This window comes from Amblyomma americanum, chromosome 3 (genome assembly GCF_052857255.1).
Source record: "Amblyomma americanum isolate KBUSLIRL-KWMA chromosome 3, ASM5285725v1, whole genome shotgun sequence".
NCBI classification, from domain to species: domain Eukaryota; kingdom Metazoa; phylum Arthropoda; class Arachnida; order Ixodida; family Ixodidae; genus Amblyomma; species Amblyomma americanum.
This window is the reverse complement of record NC_135499.1, coordinates 140,990,624-141,009,153: the sequence shown is the minus strand read 5'-3', so window position 1 is coordinate 141,009,153 and position 18,530 is coordinate 140,990,624. Positions and strand designations below refer to the sequence as shown.

Sequence of the window (18,530 nt, the reverse complement as noted above, 5' to 3'; positions counted from 1 at the left end):
GATATTGTGCACATGATGAATATATCTATGATTCTTATCAGCAGCATTGCTCAGCAAACCCGCCTGTGAAAGGACAGGCACACTGGACCAGTGTAAGGACAAGATGACAGACTGGACTTCTAAAAGAATTTTGCATGACATCAATGAGTGTAGCAGATACACCCAGCCACCTTCTTCCCAGGTAGCTGCGTGGGCAGAGGCTAAGGCCCGTTTCACATGCATGCGATTTTCGCCTGCAACACTGCGAATTCTGTCGGTATGCGACTGGGGAGGGCCGTCGGTCTAGTCGCAGACGGCTTGCGATAGAGTTCCGTCCGGTTGGAATTCAGTCGCAGCGTCGGTGTGTTCGCTCTGCGATTGACCATTGGGGAGCGCCGAGACGGCGTGCAACGTGCGGTCACGTGGGTACTGTTACCGCGGTGGAAACAAAAGTGTTTATTCTAATCAAAACATACGGAATAATGCCTTGCATCTAAAAATACGCTGGTCATAAAATCATCAACACATTCTGTGTGATGTTTCTGTCGCGTTTAATAACGGGTTGTCTATGCAAACATCAAGGAACCTTGCCTATTCCTCTGACCGAATTCGTTGTGTCGGTGTCGCATGTGAAAGAAGTGACCGAAGATCGCACTGCGGCCTCATCGACTACACCGGATATTTTCGGTCCAGTCGCAGCATGTGAAACGGGCCAACGCGGGGCCACTGCGCGACTGGAACGTTCACGGTGGGAGGGCAGTTCTAAAATGGCCGAACGAGGCGTCACGCCACGAGAACTGCGTGCGCGCTCACCCGAACAGTCCCAGGACAAACGCCGCCGGACCGTAGCAGGGTCCCAGGAACCAGCCGCCGAAGGCCACCGTTCGAGAACACATCTCCATAGCGCGCGCGCAGGGGAAGAAACACGGCACGACAGCAGCACGAGGGGGAACAGCTCCACGCAGATCGCCGAGCGCGCTCTGCTTGCGCCGATGGGGACGCGACCACGCGAGCCGATCTCACGGTGAGCTCTGCCACAGGGGCAACACAAAAAACTCGGGGCGCGGCGCGAAACCATCGAGTCGAAAGCGGGAGAGAACGGAAAAACAAGAAAATGAGATTGCACTTTTCCATTCTTCCTTTCCTTCCCCTCTGCTGCTAGGCGGCAATCGCAGGTCGGCAGGGTGGGTTTCGCGTAGCAGTGCCAGTCAGCTCTCTCGCGACACACCGTCATTCAAGGGGCAACAAATTAAGCAGGGTAAAACGAAAAAGCGAGCGGAAACATACTCGGCAGCATTTGTTCCCAACGGCGCCGCCACTGAATTTTTTTTTTCGCGCTGTCGGCCTTCGTCTTGTGCACTTTAAAAAGCGCCGAAAAGAGGAAACAAGAAACCGAGGTCCGAAACTGGGCAAAAAAAAAAAGACAAAAAGAAGTGAAGCACAGGCCAAGCCAACAGCCACCATAAAATGGAGACGAAACGCTGGACGAAGTCGCCGCATGCCCTCAGGCGGGGAAGAAGTCAAAAGGCGCAAGCATCCTCTGCCGCGAGCGATCGAGACGGGGGGACAATTACACACGGCCTTCCCCGTTGTCGGTGCCGTCTCAAAGAGCAGCCCCTCTCCTTGGCGTCTCCATCCAGTGAAGCTATATAAAGGCAGGCGCCGGCGTCTTCTTTAGGCGGCGGGAGCCATAAAGCCAATGGGGGAACAAAAGGGAGCGCAGAACGAACCCCGTCAAAAGCGGCGGCTGACGGCTGCGCCCGCACGTGGCTTCGCCGCCACGCGTGCGACGGCGACCGCATCCACTCCGAAGGAAGCGCGCCCGGCACCCAACCCTCCTCCGGTGACAGCTCTTTCCCCCTGACCGGCTCGACAGTCGATAGTTTCCCCACTGCCCCAAAGAAACGGGGGTTCCGCGATCGCCCACAAAGATACAGGCGTGTTTTCGAAGCGCGCTGAGACGCGCGCGCGAGAGGCACACAAGGAGCGCTTGGCAAACACAAAAGGTGAACAGCAGCGGCCGCGTTTCGGTTTGGTTTATGGGGGTTTAACGCCTCAAAGCGACTCGGGCTATGAGGGACGCCGTAGTGAAGGGCTCCGGAAATTTTGACCACCTGGGGTTCTGACAATGCACAGCACACGAGCCTCTAGAATTTCGCCTCCATCGAAATTCGCCCGCCGCGGCCACGATCAAAACCCGCGTCTTTCGGGACAGCAGCCGAGCGCTATAACCACTGAGCCACGGCGGCGGCCCCGCGTTTCGATGACGGCGAAACGCAGAAGACGCCCCTGTGCTGTGCGATGGCAGTGCACGTTGAAGTTTACGCTAAAGGTCCCCCAGTGGTCGAAATTATTAATAATATCCCCTGTGCTGTGCGATGGCAGTGCACGTTGAAGTTTACGTTAAAGGTCCCCCAGTGGTCGAAATTATTCCGACCTCTGATCAACTACGGCACTTCTTTCTACTTTTCTTCTTTCACTCCCCTCACGGCGTGGTTCGGGTGTCCACCGAGCTATGTGAGACAGTTACTGCATCAGTTCCTTTCCTCAAAAAACAATTTTTAATTTTTTTTTTCAGCAAGGAACAGCAACCAAGGATGAAGGATGGCAATCAGCACGGCCGCTGCATGGGATGCGAAGCGAAACGTGTAAGGTGCTTCAAGGCAAAAGCGCGCCATGCACGCTTGCAAATCATCGCTACAAGACAACTTCCAGTCAGCCATCGGCTGCGATTTAATCGCGTACACTGTCCTGGAGCCTACGATTTTCGATTCAAAGCTGGCATTTTCCCGCGTTTCGATTTGACGAGGCAGCAAAACAGACACAGAGACGCGCCTGTTGCTACTACGTGTTCTGCGGCTTTTCAAAGTTTGCACAATTTTCAACATACGCCGAATCTGCCCGGTACTCTTACACAAACGCGTACGAAGAGCGAGGAAGAGAAGCGTAACAATTGGGTACACGAAATATGAACCCAACTTGCAACCGCACCTCAGCAACCAAAGCCGCAAACGCTGGCATGCCGAAATGAAAGGACTGGTCAGTCGGACAATTTTCGTTCCTGCGTACGGTAGGTACCGTGGCCGCGCCATAATGGAAGGGATAAAGGAGGGAATGAGAGAAGAAAGGAAGAAAGAGGTGCCGTAGTGGTCTCCGGAATAATTTCGACCACCTGGGGATCTTTAACGTGCACTGACATCGCACAGCACACGGGTGCCTTTGCGTTTCGCCTCCATCGAAACGCGGCCGCCGCAGTTGCTCTAGCAGAAAATAGAGCCACTCCCCACAAGCACGGTTCGAACCCGGGTACTACGGATCTGTAGACGAGCGCCCTAACCACTGAGACACTGACCGGTTTTAAACGTGAAACGCGCTCCTAGCCGGCGTGTACTTTGTTTTGAGCACCCCGTAACTGAAAATGTGCGTTGTTTTCGTCCATACAAGCGTGACGCGCGTTGAAGAAACCTCCACTCGCTTTCTTTTGCGCGTGATGCAAGATTCCATGCGTGAGGACAGAAAAACTCACGCCAAAGAAAAACCCGTGCGGCCGATCTCGCTTCTCCTCATGACGCGGATATTTATCCTAATACATATCCCCGAAGGAGGCAGGCGACGCGGCCTTTGCTCGCTTCTGATTTGCTGTTGTGGCTTCCGTTCGTTTTTTTTTTTGTGGATGCACTGAAAGGTGGCGCTCGATTCAGTGATTTTGGCGGGAAAACATGGCTTCGCCGTTATAGCCATTGGCCGCAGCAGTCTCATCTGTGCGTCGTGTCTGCCTGCGTTTCAAACGTGTGCTGTGTGGAGTGCTTGTTTCTTATGGTGAAGAGTGGCGGAGAAGCAACAATGTTATTAGTGCGTTGACATCGGTTGACCCGCTTGGTGTGCCGCACAGTAGGTACAAGAACACCGAGTACGACTGCGCAGAGTTCTCGTGCGAGCCGGCGCCGCTGTCTGCGAACTGTGGGCGCCCATCGGCCATTCACGGTCGTTTGGAATATTGAGGTAAGCAAACTATTTTTAATGTCTTTGATCACTATATGTTTTTGAACTATTTTCCGACGAACGACGCTTTCAGAGTAAAGTGTAGGGGATCTTCTTATCTACCTCCGAACTTCGCCTTAGGGTCAGGCCAGGTTCTCAGCTGCCATTTGACTCGGGTCGTGTGGACGACCGGGAGATATGACAAGAAGGAGAGTTGCTCTCGCTGCCATTGCTGTGAGTCGTCTCGTTCGCCATTCGGTTTCCGCCTGTCTCGCGCTCGTTAGCTTTGGCTCTTTTGCGCTAAAGGTTCGCGTCGGTGGATATCTTCGGGAGAGGAGTAAGGGCCGTCGTACGATCGTTTTTGAGCGCGTTCCGCTCGGCCCGCTTGGCGAGCGGACCGCCCGTGTTCGGCCTCCGGGCGGACGTGGGCGGAAAGGTGTTGTACGATCACTTTGGCGCTTGCGAGCGATTTTCGGATGGTCCCAGCATTCCGATTGGCGCGCCCGACAGTGCCTGTCGTCAAATCGCGTGCGGCGGTACAGGCATGTGCTTGTAGCAAAACGCAGATATCGCAGTAGAAATTGCCCGTATTAATTGCGGCGTACTCGAGACATCCGTTGAGTGAACGATTTTTTTTTTTGTAACGGGATTTTCGTTGAAGGTACAATCGTGGTCGGCTCTGATATGGCATGGATCTCGGTGCGGCCGATTCTAACGGCCGCGAACCAATTCGTGACGAAACTTGGCAACAGACAGGACGCTGCGTGAATGAACGCGCAGGGGAGCATCAGCGTTCAATTAGGAATAGAGAAGGAGCAAATTTGCCTGCTCATTGCATTGCATGCACGGGTTGTGAGCCACTGCTAAATATCAGAATTCTGGGCAGGAGCAATGACAAAGTTTTCCGTGAACTTCTAGCGGCATACCACATCAAGGCAAGAGGGGATAACTGTGTGAGTGACACCTCCGTTTCATTGTACAATGCGGGAAAGAATTTTTTGGAGCGGTTTTGATGGATTGTCGCGCAGGGTTGATTTGCCTTCTTTTCCTCTCCTTCCCCTCTTCGTAGGCACGTGTGCACACTGCCTATAAAAGCGGCACTGAATCTAATAAACACCAGTTGATAGTTTGCGCTCTTTCAGTCTCCCTCGTGCTTTTTCCTGTGTGTGTCTTTTGTGCGCAATTCGTACCTACAACTTTGCAACATCGCAGGAGAGCCTGATCATCTGAAGCGATGTTGTGGGAAACGATATGTGGATCATTTCTATCCAAGATACCGAAAAACGCGTTACATCGCGATCGCGTAATACGATCGCTATGTTTTCACAACGGTCGACAATTTGCCAAAATAACAGAAGGCTGCCCCCTCTGAACGTTACGCTGCCGTCACGACTTCAGAACAACGACGCGATTCTTATTGCGAATTCTCGATCGGGTCAGGCCACAGTACAGGCTGCTAACGCCCGTCCGTAATTATAACCGGGATAATCACATTTTTCAAATAGTAAAGATTACATACTTAAAATTTTTAGTCAGTTATTCAAAATTGACCCTGCAGTGTTTTTTGCATTGCTGACAGAGAAAAAAATAATTGAACGTGCAGCCTTTCCTAAGCATTTGCACAGCAGTTGTCACTTTAATATGTAAACAACCTCCTCCCCAGCTACCTAGTCGGCTGACTGTTAATGCAGAAGACAAGCTTATCTATTAAATATATCCAAATCCACTTTCCGCTTTATTTCCAACCTACAAGTTGGGGGGTCCCCCAGACAAAAAGCTGTCACAGACAGCTTGACTGGGCCCTGGGGGCCTACAGGCAGCATCACGCAGTGGACTTCACAGCACAATCAAAATAATATGAAGATGAAGCTTATACCTAGAGCAAATGCAGTGCTTACACTTCCTAAAGAATGATACACACAGCAGATGTCAAAAATGAACATGAAGCTTATACAAATAGCAAATGCGGTGTTAACACTTCCTGAAGGTTATAATATTTCAATATAATATTTCATTTCAATACATTTAAAAACCAAAACACGCTAGCACATTATGATGCCTACAAAAGATAATCAATTAAAAACCAATCAGTTGTCCGTCGGTCGAGTAGTGGTGTCAGTGCCATTTATTTGGATCGCAGTAATATTCATTGCCTCATCAGAAAATTTGTTAATTCGTGTCTAAATGTGTTAAGCGGGGCAGTAAAGTCAATGTGGTTTTTAAGTTTATTATACAGTGATGGTATGCGGTAGCCAAGAGTGAACTGGCCATAATTTGTTCGTGTACGCGGCACTGGTTTTAGTTCCCTACGTAAGCTGTGAGCATGCAAAGGCGGGTGTGTATTATTTGGAAGGTTATGTTTATGCATATAGAGAGACAGCTTGTAATCATGTAATTTAGTTGCTATAAGCGTATTATGTTTAGTAAACAAGGGATCAGTAGATAGCTGGCTAGGGTTTCCATAAAAGTTCTCAAGAATTCCTAACACCTTTTTTTTGTAGTCGCTTCAGTTTATTGTAATTATTGATGGTTGTAGCTCCCTAAACTAAATTGCAATATGAAACCCGAGAGTATAAATTAGCAAAATATATTGCTTTTTTGAGCCTCACTGGAAATAATTCTCTCAGCTTAGAGACAGCCAACTGTTCTGCTTAATTCTATCGCTAGCTTGCTAACATGCGTGTTCCACGACATCATTTCTTCGGTTTGGTTTGGTTTGTGGGGGTCTAACGTCCCAAAGCGACTCAGGCTATAAGAGACGCCGTAGTGAAGGGCTCTGGAAATTTCGACCACCTGGGGTTCTTTAACGTGCACTGACATCGCACAGTACACGGGCCTCTAGAATTTCGAAGGAGACGAAATTCGACCGCCACGGCCGGGATCGAACCCGCGTCTTTCAGGCCAGCAGCCGAGCCTCATAACCACTTAGCCACTGCGGCGGCTAACATCATTTTTTCGAACTGGACGCATAGAAATTTTTCTGATGTCACACGCTACAAAGCTGTACCTTGAAAATTTAGAACTAGCTCAGTGTCACAGGCTTTGTTATGTGGCTTGAAAACAATATACTTGGTCTTTTTAACGTTCAAGGTTAATCTGTTTTTATGCAACCATTCTTCAAGTTTGATCAAATAACTATTTATGACAGTGTTCAATTGAGTTATGGTTTGTGCGTACATGACCAGTTTCGGGGTAAGAGGCAAATTGCACATGTCATTAATATACAGAATGAACAACAAAGGTCCCAGGATCGACACCTGAGGTACACCATGTTTTACCGTTGTAATCGAAGAAGTCAGGTCACTAACTTTTACACACTGTTTTCTGTCTGAGAGATAACTTTTGATAAGATCAAGGGCCATAATCTTGCAACTTTGAGAGTAATATATTATGGTTTACACAGTCAAATGCTTTCCTGAGGTCAATGAATAAGCCTACAGTGAATTCTTTGTTATCAATGGTCTTAAGTATTTCATATTTGATTTGTAATAAGGCCATTTCAACTGATTTTCTTTTCTGGAAGCCGTACTGCAAATCGCTGATAGCATGGTATTTAGTAAGAAAATTTGTAAGTTGAGCATTAATAACATTCTCAAAAACCTTACAAAATATGGGCAAAACGGATATCGGGCAATAGTTTGATATATCACTAACACTTCCACCTTTGTGGACCGGGGTTATACACGCTTGTTTAAGGTCAGAAGGAAAGATACCAGTTTCAATACAGATACAGTTTTAGGCTGTGTGTGTGTATGTGTCTGAATTGTGCATGCATTAAAAATTCACATTTTGCACACTGCTGTCAAATGCAAATGCACATGAGAAATTATGACGTTTCCAGCTATTTGGAACAGGTAAAATCAGTTGTAATTAAAGCAGTTCTGCATTTCACAGAACAGTGGCAATTCAACAATAGTCACTTATTTTTTGTTGCATTTTTCAGTCCATTATTAAGGCCAAAATAGAAATAGAACTGTGTGGCTGCAAAGGGGCTTAGACGAGCACCACTTCGCTATAGTGCAAGGCTTTGTTCTGCACAGTGAAAGCGGGCCATCAGGTAGTGCTTTAGCATCCCTTCATGAGCTCATATTGCCGTTGCACAAGCCAGACTACAGCGTTGAAAACAAGAATGGGAAGTTCTGCTGAAGGCCACGTCATTGTTGCCATGTGCAAAATAAGCTGGTCTATACTCTGCAACTCCAAAGCATTCTCAAATGTCGCTGTGAATGCAAAACAAAGTGGGTGCCTTTGTCTTGCATAAAAGTCTACACATGTCTTTCTCATTACTGTAAACATAATGAGATGTGGGAGCCAGTAAATTGGATTACAGGTGGACGAAATGCAAGAACCAATTTGGAGGGTTTACATGGCAACGGCTCCTGGCTTAGGCTGGGAAAGAATACTTTGTGTAGTCAGGAAAACAAGATATGGTGACTATATAATCTGATTATCTCGAGCAAACACCAACATCTCAAGCAGAATTTGTAAAAATTTCCAGTATGAGAGCTACGATGTCGCACAATAAAATGAAATAAAAATTAAGCCATTTAAGTATGTGACAGGCATATATGCGTATGTTCTCTGATAAATCTTCAAAGCAACGTTTAAGAGTCATTTTCACTCAATTAGTAAAATGTAGACTGCATGTAAAGGTGACCAGTTCCCAATCTAGCCAGCAAAAGTGAGCATTGCTAACTGTTACTGATGTTTATACCACTCAACATGCGTTGAATTTTAGAGTGTGCTATTAATTGCTGACTATCAACATCTTCAGCAAAATATACCTACTTCACTGCCAGTCTGGTTTTCAAAAGAAGAAATTGATTGAGGCATCGATAGGCGTCAGAAATTTGGAAAAGACCAATTTGAAGTTAGGCCGAAGAATGCCAAAAAAAACCAGAAAAGCAGTGATGGTTTTTGTCTTTACTGGTGTCTCTTTGCTTCAACTTGAAGTTGACGGCTTTTGTGTTTAAGATGAACCAACGGCCCTGTTAAAACTATCCTGAATATATAAAAGTCACATGCATAAACATGTCTTCATAGCATTCTCACTGAGCCATGTTATGATGAGCCAAGTTATGAAAGCGGTGTGTTGCTTAGCTGAAGAGACGATAAGAGATAAGCACCAAGGAGAATCTGACACAGATAGGCACAATAATGCATGCTTAGCTTTTCAGTGCATGAGTTCAGCTGGCTAGACCTAGGTTGTGCACAGTGTGCAAGTTAGCGTAAATGCAACTGTAAACCGTCCAACAAAACTATTGTGTAAATCTGCCCCAATATTACATGAAATAGATTATGAGAAAAGTGCTTCGTATTGGTTTTCCGAGCTGAGCAAGTGACTAAGCACTTCAATAGAGCAATTTATTTTAAGATTTATTATACCTAAACAGTACTAGATGACAATACTTGTGTGGTGAGCTTTGGCATGATGTGCCAAATAGGAAGTAGATGAGTTTGTAATTTACTAATAAGAAGTAATCCACCATTAGCACCCAAGCACAGCCATACGGCTACAAAGGAAAGCATTGTAGCTCTCCTTTGTGGCCTTATGGCTGCACTTGGGTGGATGTTAATGAATAATTACTCCCTTATTACAAATATTCTCTGCCTGGGGGATGAACATCATCATTTACTGGGTGGATTTCTGCAGTGACCAGCTCAAAGGACAAGAAGTTAGTAGGCCTTGTGAGGTGGAAGGCCATTCCAGCCTTTAGTGGCAAAAACAAAATCAATCTTGAAATGCAGTGGCACGAGATAACCGAGGCACAACAGTACTTGTGTGGCTAGTGCAGAAGGAACCATGAGTCAGAACAGATTCGTTGGTTATGCAACGATAAAGAGTAAAAAAAAAACCTGCAGTTTCTACACGGCATGAAGAAATTTCAATATTCACCTTTGGTGCTGTGACACTGGAGCTTCAACAATTGTTTGAGAAAACAAAACAAGGGCTCAGGTCTGAACTCATTCTAGGATTTTAGTTAAGTTTGGTTTGTGCCATGTGCCATTAGAACGCCCAAGGTGATGCCACACAGGGGATCTGAACGCAAGTAACATGGAAGACGGCGATGCTAAGTACATGTTATGGTGTAAATACCCTAGGTGGGCGTATAAGGATTATGAGGTGAGACCATGCTACATTGTGAGCCATGTGAATGGCTGAGTGTTTGAACCAGTATACAGTGAATATACGTAGGCAAAACGTAGTTATGCTGACAATAAAAAAAAATATTAGTGCATTCTTAGTAACATTAACATTAACAAACAAGCCATTCTAGAGCATGCAAAATGCTGTTTTGGAGAACTGAAACACGGGTATTTATTGCAAGATGGCAGACCCCATATAGCCATCAGTAAAGGCATGTAACAGAACACTGAAGGGAAAGTCATAAAGGTAATAAAAAGCTGAGGACCAAGGGCAATGCCTTGGGGGACGTCCAAGATTGCAGGAAAAGGCAGGGTGCATAAGAATTGGCAAGGGAAACCTCCCGATGGCTGGCTGTTTAAGCTTGGATCCAGTTTAGAGCTTTTGGATACAAGCTAAAGCATGACAGAAAAAGCCATACATAAATAAGTGAATCACATGCTTTTTCCAAGCCAAGAAAAAAAGCATCGATGGAGATATTGCAGTCAAGGTGCATGTCGTGAAGAATAAAAGCAAGTTGGCTATTGCAGGAATGTTTTCTAAATGCTTGCCAATTTGGATGAAACAACTTAATGGGCCAAAACAATCTAGCAGGGCAAGAGTACAAAATGTGTTTGGTGATTTGCATCACATGGCAATGGCATAAATAGGACCATAGGTGCTGGGTAATGATGGGTAAGAAACATAGAGGGGGCCAAGCTATGATGAGGCAGGAAGCAATCTGCACAGTATGCACTAGATATGCGTACACCGTGCTCCCTGTCCTGTTGATGCTTGCTGCAAATTTCACAAAACTTGATGCGAGTGTACTGTCGGGTGAACCGGTGGTAAGTCGGCATGTTTAAACTGAGCTAAGGGATGAGGACAAGAGAGCAAGAATTGCTACTATGTGCACTGGTGTTGTTTTCTGTCTTTGTTCCTAACATACCTTTACCAGCTCCACAGGGCTCATTTCGCAGTCTGCTGTTTAAAGTGGTGTCAGGTAAAGCGAATCGCTATTCTTCAACCAACAAACTGCTGTGCCATAAAACACATCCTTCTAATCATCTTCATAATTTGCGAGACAAATGTATTTCTTCAGTCACATAGTCAAAATAACAGATTGATTGTGTCATCATCAGAACTAAAAATTAACCATAATTTCATATATACAGCCATTCCTCATTAGTGCAGACCTTGTTAATATGGACTCAATCTACTGACAGTGTTTCTGGGGAAACACTTTTTTCAATGCACTTACGCTTTGTTAACGTGGAAACTTGCTGACCAGAGAGAGTAGACAGAGTGAAAATGCGTACGGCCCATTGTCGCTTGTGTTCTTGTCCCATTAATGTGCAGAGGGGAAAAACGTAAAGCTTTGTATTTGAGGAGATAAATCAAACGCTGCCTGAATCGTATACCTTTCTTGCACACTGGAACTTCCATCACAATGCTTACCCCACTGTCTGCACATAATTTTATGCTAACCTGTGAACTGCCAGGCACACTGACTTCTAGCCAGCCCAAGCACTTTTTGGTTGCCAAAGCACTTCCCTTTCTAGTGTAAAAATCACTGTCGGGGATCGGCGACTCACATCCTGGCTTATGCTCCTGCCACACTAGCAAATTTAATGTCATTCCAATCGATTGTCATTCGGTCTCTTTCGGTGCTACACGGTAAATAATAAGGTCATTCGAAAATGATGGCAGTGACAGTCAGTGAAAAAAAAAATAGTACAATTCAAACGCATCAACGCGCACTAAATATGTTACAAATTGTCGTGTAGTGTTTTAAAAGTGGGTGAGAACATTTCTGTGGAAAATTATAAGCTTAAAATATTATTTCTGGCCATTCTGCGGCACTTTAGCCATCAAAAGCCAAGCCAAGTACAAATTCAACCACAAATCCGAAAAATGTAAACAAACAAAATGGCTGACACGGCAGCACGCGGCGACGCGTGGAGCGTGGAAATGACTTCTTAAAGGTGAAGTGCTCAGTGACATCTGTAAGTACTTCCGAGATAAACGAACATGGAACGCCAACCAGCAAGAAACACGCAACCCAAAATGATCGGCGGTCGTGGGAATGGCCCTGTTTCACGCTCGGCTGCTGCCGTTGGCTGCCGCTGGGACCGAGAGTAATAGCTATCCACAACAGCTACAAGTGTGAAGAGGTTCGCACCAAAATTAACATTTTTTAGCAGAACTAAATAAATACAATTTCTAACTTTGACAGTGCGCACACAATTTTTTCGCGTCACATGTTTCTGCTGCGCGTATGGTATCCAGAGTACACATTCGGTTCGACATCGAATGCGAATGAGTTTCGTGAACTCATTCGTTAGTGGATGTCATTCGAACATAATGACATTAAATGTTCCCGGTTCCCGTGTAGCTGCAGATTAATGGCATTAGGTGCGAATGCTATTCGATCTGAATGACATTAAATTTGCTAGTGTGACAGGGGTATTAGATTGCTCATTGCACAAATGAATTAAGCTGCTTAAAAATAAAACAACAGAACCACTTGCTTATATTATAACCTCATAGATGCGTATTTGCAGCCCACAATGCTAGGTTAGCACTTTTTATACAGAGTACACCGCAGAAGAAAAGAAAAATGCAATGCTCCTGATTCAGGCATGCGCAGTGGGCAAGAACAGAACTAGACGGCAGTGCAGAGCAGGGCATCTGCTAATGCAAGCAGCAACAGCCATTTCATTCAATCCAAGGAGTAAGGGAATGGGTTCAAATTAAATGCGGTCTTTGCCTTGACAGGTCAACGGTTCCATCGATACTACAGGACTCTCAGAAACAGGGCAACGTCGGCATTGCAAAGCCAACCACCATGCAACAGCGCTTAGCACATTTCAAAGAACTGAAATAAGGCTTCTTATTATAGCTTTGAATGTGTGCAGGAATGGTACTGTCGTGACCACACAAATGTGAATGGATAAGTGGGCCAGGAAACCTAGCCGATCACTGAGGAAGGTGCAAATATGCATCTATATGCCAGCAAATAAATTTTCGCTAGTGTAAAACTTAAGGAGAATTAAGGAAAGCTGGGAAGCATTCTACAATTCCGACACAGCAGACAAGTAATCATGTCCATAGCAAGCAGTCACTGCAAATGAAGGTAGCAGATAGACGTGTGCATGTGCATTCATGACATCTCCTTCTCAAGGCTTTGAAAATGTGTTGTTAAACAAACTGGTGCGGCTGTCCCAGGGAGTGCTGCTGAACGACCGCTTAACACCAGTAAAGCAGAGTTCACGAGCTGCTCTGCAACAATAGCATTGTGCACACATCATCCACTTTCGTAATGCTGATCTCCCGATCGAAAGGGACCGTGAGAAAAATCAACAACAGTATCATGGCCCATGAGGCGCTTCAAGATCACCTCATTTTTCTGATTACAATGGAAGCCAAGATCCCACTTCAACTTTATATTGCCAAGCATTTGTCAAAGCAAAAATAGAAAAAAGCAATGGGAAATATTTTCTTAATTGTTTTTTCCATCAAGACTCGTTATGCCCAACTTGCTCTGTGGACAGTGTTGATCGCAAAGCTGCTGCCACAGTTTTTTTTTTTTTTTTGCATAACATAAAGTCAAATGCTCATTGAAAAGCAGACTCATGAGTTAACACATAACAGAGATTCTACACAGTGAACTTGCCGTGATTTAAATGCGGCAATGATTCTTGTTCGTAATCGCGTAATACCATGTTGTCACAACCTAAACCGAAATGGCTAGAGGAAGTGTTCAGTCACCCATTCATCACGCAAATATTTATTGCAGACAAATGTCCGCACAGCCGGCAGGAAATAAAAAGAAATGACGCTCCTGAAGACACATCTGCACTGCACACCGATGTTTTCACACAAGTTGCGCAGTGCTGCCGGCCACTCGTAACCCGAGCACCCAACATCACAAAATGTACTGAATGGAACACCAATGCGTAGAAGGATGGCGGCGTTGCTTTTGTCACCGCAGAAAACAGTCCAACGGCCTTGCAGCCAAGATCGTGTCACGTCGCACATACGGCAGTTCTTGAGCACAGTGCGCGCACAAATCGCGATCAAAATGGTAATGAATATGTAGCAGAAACAACGTCGTGTGGTCGCTTCGGTCGCGATCACTGCAACCATCGCAACGAATGCGACTAGCTACACAACGCCACGATCATTTCATTTCAGAATTTGGAAAGCACGGCGTCCATCGTGAGCTTTCGCGGGTGCACATTTCGCTGCCTTGACGTAAAAGCACTCGCTCCGATCGCAATCACGTTCACTACGCGGACACTTGTCATTGTGCTATGTAGCAGCTCATGCACGCACAAGAAACCACAAACAGCTCCATATAAACACTTTGTGACACCGCCAACGGGTAGGTCTGGCGTCGGTTTGAAGAGGCGCTTTCTCAACTCCGTCAGCGCAGATGATTACTAGGGGAACTGTCGCTCGCCACTGCTGCACGTGGCGAAGTTCGCAGTCGCTCTGAACACTCGTAATAACAACATGTGGCTAATATACGCTTCACGACATAGCTGCTACCGCCTAGGCCATCTTGCCCCGGCAGAAGCGATGTGGAGGGGCTCGAGACGTCACTGATGTCACCGAAAAAGCAGCCAATAGACGTTTTTAGCATACCGGAGACGTACACCGGTTTCCTGGACCCCGCTCGCGCACGCGCAGTGGCACTGTTGGGGTGAGGGGGAGCCACTGCGCGTGCGCAGCCGGCGTCCCGCAAACCGGTGTATGTCTCCGGTATGCTAAAAACGTCTAATAGCTACAATCCGGTCGCCGGCCAGACCCGCTCATCTGCTCGAAAGTTGAAGTTGACCAACTTTCCATCCGTTCTCCGGACGGGGCGGATCCACTCGCCCACTCGCTGGCGGAAGTCGCTCAATAGCGATAGTACGAAGGCCCTAATACCACCGCTCTCCTTGAGCTGCCTGGCTGCTCGCGCATGGAAAGCACCTGCTTCGACCGTTTTCCACTACCGAAGTTTCATGCGTAATTCTAAACCTGTTCATTCTGCCAACACTACTTATTTTTTAGCCATGCATAACGCCGCAATCGCAATGTCAGGCTACACCCATAAAATAGTTTTTGTAAATTTGTAGTTCCTGCACTGAGATTTGTGAACGGTGCACTCCATCAGGTGCCACTTTATTTTGTTAATTTTATCTATGCCAGTTTCACCCGCGGACATCGTTGGCCCGTGCATTTTTTGGGGCGGCAGGAAGTAGCTGGTATGCTGCAAAGAGCCCCATGCAATCGTCAACTTGCAACCTGATACATCGCAGAGAAGGCCTTGGTGCTTTGTGCGTATAATATGTAAAGGGCATTACATACGTGGCGACCTTATTCAAGCAGTGTAGGATGTACCGGTATAGCCGAAATTACATGCGCGCAAAAAAGGTTACGGGATTTTGCTGTCGAAGCTCCACTTTGAGAGAAGTATGCAGTCAGGCCGGAATGAAAGGCAAACAGCGCATGTCACAACTATATCACACTGGCAAAGCATTGACTATCAAGTGTCAGCTACCATTTACTCTTGATGATGCCGACTTTTGTCAAGACGGTGCAGAGTGCAAAGCAGCGTGACAGTGCAACCGGCCACCAGCTGTAGCCTAGTTTGTTGCCATATTATGACTGGCCAGTGTGACAACCTGCGACCACCTTTGAGTAAAATAAACAACTGCTCCAATGTGGTAACAAGCCTTCTCAAGTCCGGTCATGCGTATGCATTGTGTGCGGAAAACTTCCACACAAGACTGAATCGGCGCCTTTTCTCCGAGATCCACCCGTGGCCAGTGCACTGCAGACATGCGGCCGTAGCGTGTGGCTGGATCACCGATCTCTTTCCGGGCCATCAGTGTGCTTGAACCATATGTCGCTGTCTGGTTTCACGGAAGAGCGCTGCTTTCATTGACCACTGTTCGAGCTTAGATTCTGGAATTGTGAGGAAGCTGCGCCCGTTTCTCGACTGGCTCGAGCAGCGCTAACCGGCGCAGCTGCCCATCCGGAGTGACGGAGCTGCTACGCAGTTTCGTGCGGCTATCGCACCCAGTGACTACTGGCCAAATCTCCGGTGTGCATGGATTCCAGGCGGCTAACTGAATGTGACACACGATGAAACCATGCTTGCGGAGTAGGAGCTCGTGTGCTACGTGCACCCCAAGCATGGCGTCGCAGTGTCGTGACGCGGCTCTGTGCCAGTGCATACCAGCTATTATACGTCACATTAGCACAAAATCAGGTGTCATACTATAGAAGGATAAAACTTAAAAAGAAAAACAGAAATTGCTAACACTGGGCCACGGTCTGCAGAGTCTTGTCCGCTAGCCAATCAGAACAGTCAATGAAATCAGCTTTTTAATGTTCGATTTTATTTTAGAGCTTATCATTTTTTTCTTGTGATTGGCTTCTTGTTCAGGTAACAAGAAAAATTTTAACAACCGACAACTTTTCTGCGCGACGGCCCTGAATGTGGGCGGAGCTTCACAGCAGACAAGTTGTATCTGACTATATTACTCTTATTGCTTTCCTATGATGACGGTCACACAGATGGTGGCACCTTTCCTGTACCTCCTTTTCGACTTTACCGAAAATGGAAAGGATAGAATAGTTTTTCACTCCCTCCATCATGGCGTGGTTGAGGTGTCTACCAGGAGTGAGAGAGTTGCCGCAAGAGCATTTTCTTCCCAGGCAAAAAAACGTGCTCAGCCCAATAGGGCATTCCATCTGGATGCAGTCAGAATCAAATGAACCCAACAGACAAGCCAATTGGACACATGAATCAAATTGGTTTTCCTAGTTCCACGTGGGCAGTCCAATTGATTCTACCATTCTATATGGATCCAATATAATTGGGACGGCCAAGTGGAACATCGAAAAGGAATGTCTAGAGCATTCCAACTGAAGCTTCCACATTGGTCCAAATACGCAATTGGAAATTGATGATAGTGAATTTTTATGGCACAAGGGCATCTGCGGCCAAAGAGCGCCATGGCACAAAGTATTTTACGTTTGCTCAAGGTAGGGTCAAAAACCCACTTCCCAAGCATTCCACCGATTAAGCCGAGCACCAGGCAAGGGGAAGCTTGTACCCGTTGTATCAGCGGTGGGTACCCGGCGGCACTAGGGATCATACCCTCACACCTCCCGCATGCGAGGCAGATGCTCAACCACTAGGCCACCGCTGCGGTTATGCAACTGGAAATTTTCCAGTTGGAAAGCCCAATCGGAAGCCAATGATTTCCTTGATTGAATTCTGCATATTGCTCTCTACAAACACAGAAAAAAGATATTTGCAGCCTATGTGATCAATTGTTTTTGTCACTTCCACCACCACTGCAGCCGTACAAGCGCCACTGTCTCCAGGAACAGGGTCCCTTGAAAAGGATATATAAGCTAAAAAAAAAGTGAATTCAGTGGATATGTATTGACCACTATCGCGTTGCATCGCCTCTTCAAGTTTGTAGTGCTCCTATGGTTTGTGTGTCATGTAAGCTTGCCTGTAGCCCACATGGATCTGCCAATTGCGTTGGGAGCTGGAAGTGGAATGTTCAAATGAAATGTCCCATCTACTCCAATTGCAACTGGTGGCTCAGTGGTTATAGTGCTCGGCTGCTGACTTGAGACACGGGTTTGATCCCGTCCGTGGCGGTAGCACTTCGATGGAGGCGAAATGCTAGAGGCCCGTGTAGCGTGCGATGTCAGTGCATGTTAAAGAACCCCAGTTATTTGAAATTTCAGGAGCCCTTAACTACGGCGTTTCTTATAGCCTGAGTCGCTTTGGAACTTTAAACCCCATAAAACCAAACCGAACCAATTGCAACTTCCACCTGTTGGTTCCAAAGGCACAACTGGAAAATCCGTTTCGAAGCCAATGGTTTCTTTTGTGACTGGGCAGTCATTCCAATTGGACATTTCAATTAGCGCTTCCAGTTGGTTCCGAATGTGCAACTGAGAATTTTTCAGTCTGAAAGCACAATTGGACCCCATATTTCTCCTTTTGTCTGGGTTACCAATATCCAATTTTCAGTTTCTGCCACTAGCTAATGTTCTCGGTGGCTCAGTGGTTATTGTGCTCGGCTGCTGATCACAAAAACGCGAGTTCAATCCCGGCCGCAGCAGTCACATTTTGATGGAGGCAAAATGCTAGACTCCATCAAAATGCTAGAAGCCTGGGTACTGCGCGATGCCGGTGCACATTAAAGAACCCCTGGTGGCCGAAATTATCCGGAGCCCTCCATTACGGCGTCCCTGATAGCTCCAGTCGCTTTGGCTTGTTAAACCCCATAAACCACAAACCAATGTTATATAACACAACAAGCACCTTGTTGGTACTGTTTGCTTTTGCAGCCATTGCTGTGGTAAATTTTAGAACTAGTTTAGTTGGCAAAGTAGACTAGTGATAGCGTACATTACCGTTCAG

General features: G+C 46.5%; 1 protein-coding gene across 1 annotated transcript in view; it reads right to left on the bottom strand.

The window, feature by feature from the left end:
• The window catches only part of Set2 (SET domain containing 2), a 120,329-nt gene that overhangs the window by 81,462 nt on the left and 20,337 nt on the right, over positions 1-18,530 (bottom strand).